This window comes from Nipponia nippon, unplaced genomic scaffold (genome assembly GCF_047370975.1).
Source record: "Nipponia nippon isolate SJK-2023a ecotype South Korea unplaced genomic scaffold, ASM4737097v1 scaffold_7, whole genome shotgun sequence".
Lineage (NCBI taxonomy): Eukaryota > Metazoa > Chordata > Aves > Pelecaniformes > Threskiornithidae > Nipponia > Nipponia nippon.
The window spans coordinates 40033694-40040532 of record NW_028262391.1 but is presented as its reverse complement, the minus strand read 5'-3'; the positions used below and the strand labels follow the sequence as shown (position 1 = coordinate 40040532).

At 38.8% G+C, this 6839-nt stretch overlaps 1 long non-coding RNA gene across 1 annotated transcript; it reads right to left on the bottom strand.

Annotated features, from left to right (window-relative positions):
• Positions 1-4344: 4344 nt before the first annotated feature.
• LOC148051026 (uncharacterized) lies at positions 4345-6648 on the bottom strand. The gene is made up of 3 exons (XR_015700645.1): positions 6022-6648; positions 4793-5064; positions 4345-4674 (listed from the first exon to the last, which is right to left on the bottom strand). It is a non-coding gene; the product is annotated as an uncharacterized LOC148051026 (long non-coding RNA).
• Positions 6649-6839: the final 191 nt, after the last annotated feature.

The window sequence follows — 6839 nt, the reverse complement described above, 5'->3', positions numbered from 1 at the left end:
GGCTGTTTAGGAATTCAACCTTGCAAATTATCCATCAAATCAGGATTTAGAAAAAAATTAATAATTGATGCAGTTAATAAGAACTTCCTTATTACATTACATAGGGCAGAAAAAGATTAACATCTCCAATAGTTTATATTATGGTATAAACCTTCCAACTGTCAGAGTTAAAATTAAAACCAAAGCAAACAGGCACTGTCAAGTTACCCTGCTTGGCTATTAGTAGACTTCTTGCTCTGCCCAGTGAAGCAGATGGTGCTTGCTGCTCTTGGGGCAAGGACATTGCCCCTCCAATACCATTGTTCTGATTGTCTCCCATGCTATACTCTTTAAATCCATCTTACTGGGGCATTGTATGCAACAGCTAGAGAAATTAAATAATTTAATTTTGTCATTTAAATGAAAACAGACTTTTTATCACTTAACCAAAAAGTGGATTTCAGTTGCAGTGAAAACAACAATTCATTGGGTCAGCACCGTGATAAAGACAGTAAACCTTACAGATGAGAGGGAGGAAAATGCTTATTGCAATACCTCTGAATTATAGAGGATGTATTGCATTAAAACACACTGCTGGGCAGCATTTAGGAAATGCTAAAAAGAGACAAATTGAAAGAGATAAAAAAAAAACATATCCTGCTATGAAGCTTAATGCAAAATTCCCATAGATGCCAAGATAACTCTGTCACAGCATGGCAGGTTTGGGGCCAAAGGCAGAACTGTTAAAGATAATTTGAAGATTACACCAAATTTTGAGATTCCAAAATTAAAATACTTCACAGTAGTGACAACCATGAAAAGTCTGGTTACATTTTGCAAACCATGTATAACAAAGCTTTGTAAATTAATGTACAAAAGTACCTTAATCTGTTATCCCCCTTAAAGTCAATGAAAAGCTGTTGAGAAAAGCCTGACAGTTTCATTCTAGCTGCAGCATTATTAAGCAAAACACCTAGGAGATGTAGTAAAAAAACCCCACATTTCAGTAGCTCACAAATCTCCCTTACACTGTGTACTAGCGCCACAGCTTTGTCTGCATACGTATTTTGCTGTTTTCTTTCACATGTAATTGTAGTTCCTGTTCACTAAGAGCTTTGAAAAATCTCCGGAAGTCTTAGAAAGCATAAATTTATTAACCGGGTTGTCCTGTCAGGATTGAGACTGAAGGGTAACTCCATCTTTCCATATGCCATGTCCTGTAACAGAAGTATGCAGTTCTCTATTTCAGTAATTGCTTTGTTCAGGGACACTGAAGAACAGTTGTATTGAATATGCATCTATTTACAATATGTCAGTCAAAGCCTCTAAATGTATTAACATGAGGCTCCAGCAACATTCTCGCAGGGCAATACTTCCTAGTAAACACTCATGGATGGATTTTGGAGGCTGTTTCTATTTGCAGTAAAGAGCCAAGGCTACACCTATCACTGTTCACAACAAATAAGATCTAGGACAGCTGACGTTCCTTTTTAGGTGACATCATGAGCTCTGTTTTAGAGTGTTGAAGAAAAAGCCACAGACCTTGAATTAGTTCACATAATCATTTTGACACTGCTGAAATCTACATTACACTGATGAGATATTTCACTTGTCCTATTCAAGTGGAAGAATCCTGAAGCCTGGAGTAGTTCATATACAATTTCACATGCTTTCCATCATCACCTTCCACCTTCAGCAAAATCATTTACTCTCTTTCACTCTACAGGTTTATTAATTTGATCAAGGGCAAAGGATAGGTAGTATGTTCCACCAGTTAATAAAGTTTATAAAGCACTAGGGGATCTACTTGGATGAGAATCATCACAGAAATGCAAGACTTAATCAGACCAAAACCAGCTGCTAATGCCAGAGAGATGTAAAACTCATTTAGAAATTAGAAGGGGTGGCTGAGCAAGCAGACAAAATTGAAAAGTTGTCTTATGAGACACAGGTGCAAAGACTTTTAACCTAAGTTAAGGTTAGGCTTTTAAGGCTTAAAAAGAAAGTACAGTGAAATGCACCCAAGGTGAGTAGTTGAAAGGATACTCAGGCACAATGGATGTGCTGATCATAAGAATTTACAAATGGGGGAGTAGGAGGTTCCAGCTGAGAAAAAATATTTAAAAAAAAAAAAATATTTAAACACTGAAGCTCTATCAACATTATAAGCTAGGAATTACAATAGAAGTGACAGAGAGCTTTAAAAGAGCACTGTATAATCCAATGATGATTGAAAGAGTAACCTGCAAGCCAGTCTGAGCAGATGCATCAGAGGTATGGCTGTCTGTTCAGAATGGTTCTGGACTACTAGTCACATGCAGACTTAATAACAACACATCCACATGTATAACAGCATTCATTTGTCAATAAAGCACTAATATGCAAAAGGAGTAAATGAATGAAAACACTAACTTTACTGCACTTCAAGATAACTCCACTGGTTCCAGTGGGGTTTTTTTGTAAACAAATTGGGTGATGTAACAAGTGTTATTACAGTGCCATCTAGTGCGAAAGAGGCGTTTGAATGAAGATGGAAGATGGGTGAAATCTCTGCAGCCCATAGCACCACCACTGCCTGCCCAGGAAGGGGAAAGCCTCTCCACTGGAGCCATGGTAGCTAAAGATGCCATCCTGCTTCTTGCAAGGAGCTAGGGGATCTGGCTCAGAGAGCAATTAGCAAAATATTTCCATTCTTGCTTTTGGGTGAATTGTCGCTCTGAGTATCAGTGTCATGCATTTAGTATTTTTCAGTATCTGGATTATGTGCTGGGCTCCTTTCCTCCATCATAGTCCTTGCTCCTCCCTCAGTCACGCAGCTGAGAAGAGCTTTGTGCTGACAAACAGAAAATGCTCTGAACATGAGAAAATATAACTCTGATCTGCCTGAATGATAAAAGGCTATGATCAGCTTAACAAGAAATAGTCTGTGAAATACTTGCAACAATTCCCAGTTTATACACACTGATACTTGGGCTCTGGCCAACATTGTACTTGCAACTGCATAGAGTTATAGGAAGCCCATTTCTCTCATGATACCTTAAACATTGACAAGGTGGTCAATGCGCCAGGTGACAAGCTGAGAATAATAAGAGAAACAGTGGTTAACTGTGAGTGTTGCATCTGCTAAATTCTAAAGTGAAACTCTTAGACTTACCGTACCACAGGGGTTTTGCAAACTCTCTGAGGAGAAGATACAAATCCCAGCTGCTCACAAAGCTACAAAAAAAGCCTGGTTAGTTACTGTGCAGGCAGGTGACCTGGGAGCATCTCAGTCAGATCCACAGGGGAACTCCATGAAGGAAGAACCACTCCAAAATGGTGGCTTCATTACAGAATTTTCTATTCCACCTTTTGTAAAGACAGATTTGGGGCCAAAATGAGAATGTCTGTTCATATCTTTGCCATGCAAGTGACAAATACTCATTAAATCCACAGTAGTTTCCATGTGAACCCTGGAGACAAAAAAGTTCTAAGGCACAGCTGCCATACCAGCTTCAGAGCAGTTTTGTTCATTTAACTTCCTTCAAAATTATGGTGTCTTGTATAAATTTTGTAGGCAATACAGAAAAGCATAAAACTTCCTACAAAAATTCTAAGAGAATTGCTTTGTGACACATGGGCTGTCCCTGCTACTTCATAGGGAAGAGCACCGAAAAGCACATCTTGAGCAAGTACAGGAATTCCACTAAGAGTGCAGTGGAAACACCTTCTCCTAGCAGGACTGTATGAACAAGCTTCACTCTCTTGCTGTACCCACTGATGCTCACCTTTGATGTTGGAGCTCTGCAACCTGAGAGATACAGGCAATGAATCAAACTTGCTTTACACGAAATGAGAAAATTCCTCTTGAAATCACAAACCACAAATCAAATCAGGAGCAGTACACTTGTCTCTTCTCCTGCCTACATGCACCCATACACATGTCCACTTTATTTTGTAAGAGAAGTAAAGGATACAATTACTACCTGCCTAACAACCACAATGCATACAGAAATGTTTTCGATATTGCTTTACTTCCTTAAGGTCTTTCATGGAATGACGATTCATAAAAATAATGTATGGACCCCACGTGGTTTCATTGGATGGTCTCAATGTCCAAAAGCCAAAATAAAGAGAGAAGACATGTTTGTTTGGATCTCTCTGATCCTGAGCTGGCCAGAGACTTCTTTTAGGCTCTGCTCGAACTACACTTGAAACTATCCTTCCTGGATGCAGGGAAGGAATCCAGCGTTTTTGTTCTTCCTTAGCTCCTTCCACTTAGACATTCTGTATACAGAGGTCCCACATAAATCCCAAACCCTTTGTTTTGCCATTTATGGTTCCCTAGAGTCATATTATAATAGCTTTGATTAAAATACAAACCAAGTGAGTAATTGCAGGCTTTTTAATTTTACAGTGTCAGTTTGTCATTGTAATGGATATGTTGGAACACAAGCCTCTTAATGAATTAAAGGAAATGCATATTTAGAAGGACTTAAAACTGCCCATGACCAGCAACCTCATACACTCACACAAAAATAAGAGAGGGAGAACAACTTTTCTTGTCAGTGATACAAACCCCCAATAAAAATGATGAACTGTATGTCCTCCTGACTGCAGCTCTCAAAGTGCCCTGTGGCTTCATCGAACATCATTAAGCAGAACTCCTCTGTACTTATTTTGAAAAGGCCCTTCCATCCATATGTATCCATAATGCTGAAAAAAAGTTATTTTTACAACAGAGTTGAATAGAAAATAAAAAGGAAAATGCTTAGTTAATATTGTTTGTCCCCTCCAACCTGTAACATCTCATCTTAAAAGAAGTAATACTTACATTTCAGGGATGTTTGTTTCCAGGAAGCAAATGCTTGTTTTCCCTTCTGCATGTTGCTCATCGTTCAGTGTGCGTTTCACAAAAGACACAGTGAGAAGCATATGATAGTGGAAGTGCTGGAATACCATTTTTATTGTGAAGATCTCGTGAGTAGATCTAAATCACGCTTGGACTACCCCTCCGATAAGCAGAATAAACACAAGTATTGTTAAGGAAACTGATAAATTTTCGCTGACGCACGCTCCAAATAAGCAGGAAATCCATTTTGACAGCTGTTGTAAATAGCAAAATACAGGGTTGAATATTTTTTGTTATTTAAAGGACAGCAGAGTAAAATAATCATTAGGGATTTGCACACACATTACAAAAGTAATATTGGCTGGTAGAGAGCATTTCATAAAGGAGGGACCCGCTCCCACTCCATCTCTGCTACCAGTCTTTTAAAGCAACAATAGGGAACAGCAGAACTACAATGTCACTGCTGCAGTCATGCCACAGAGTATTTATGCATCATTGTCAATACTGCTTGCTATTATTCTTCAAATAATATGTACCAGATTAAACTGAATTGTAAAGTAGAACACCACTTTTTCCTTCCACTTTCTGCATGAAAATTGCATGCACATGTATGCATGCAGAGTGGTAAATGCAGAAATGAATGCAAGTTTTATCCCTTTCAGGGAAGGCATTTCTGGGCATTGGAAAAGGAACAGAGCTTTAAAGAAAAAAAAAAAAAAGAAAAAGAAAAAAAGGGAAAAAAGAGAAAAAAAAGAAAAATAAGAACAAAGACCAGAAAAAACAAAATATGTTTTTCCCCATATTCCAGAGCTACCAAGGCAGGAGCAGGACTTTCTTCATGGCCCATTGCTCCCCTCCCAGTGTCTCCTGGTGTATACACAACTCGTAAAGATTTCTGGTTTGCTGGTCTCTGCTCTCCAAGGCAAAGCAATTTCTCCAGCCGAAAAAAGCACAAGTTAACACCACACTAAGCTGTTTAATGCAGCTGTAACTCTTGCCTAGACTTCCTTGGCAATCTGCCAAGTTGCACTGTCAGAATGACTCAATTTTTTTTCTGATTTTAGCTTAAATCCTCGGACGTGACAAGCACCTGCAATTCATAATGATTAGGAAGTGGGAAGTATTCAGTAACTCTTTTATTCCAGCCCTGAGATCATAAGGTTACTCCACACTCTAAAGATTTTAAGAGCTTTTCCTCAGCATTTACGCACCGGCCTTTTAGTAAACCGTTTTCCATTTCTGAGAGATGCAGCTCTGGCTGGACCAAGGCAAACAGAGTGGCAGGGCAGGGTGACACTGGATTTGGAAATAGGAAATATACATTTACACTCTGCGTCTTCTTTCCATTGGGCTCCTCCCACACCAACTGGGCATACTCCAAGATGATGGCATGCTACTACTTTCTGCCCACATCCCAGACCCTTCTTTTTGGATTTGCAGCTCTCTAATAGTGTCAACACCACTCCGCTGTACCCCCCAAGTTTTACTGAAATTGCTATTTACTCACATATTGATCATTACACTGATTAAGACTCCAATTCAGCAAATACTTGTGCACCCACTTGATTTGAAGTATGCACATGGTCCAATTGACTCCAGTGAAGTAAAGCATATGGATAAGTGCAGGGTAAGGACCCTGTAAGGCTGAACGCAAAGTACATTTATTGGCTACTGCCATACAATCATACTTAGTATTGCTTTACTTATGGTGACTGAACTTAACTAGATTTTTGTCCACAGGAACATCCACACCCACACCTCTTGCATCAATTACTCCAAGCAAAACTATTCAATACAGTGTCTGTTAAAATGATCCCTTCACAACCACTAATTTTGTAACTCTTGCAAAAATATCTCAGTCCCCTAATCACTTTTGTTTGGCAATTTCTAATATATAACGGAAATAAATATACTTTAAGAAATTTACCTCACTTCACTTGCATATGGTTTTCTGCTAAAAATCAGCCCTTTTCCCAAAATCAGTATGTGTTTGATAAGCGTAAATTGACTTTGCTTCCTTTTTATTAGT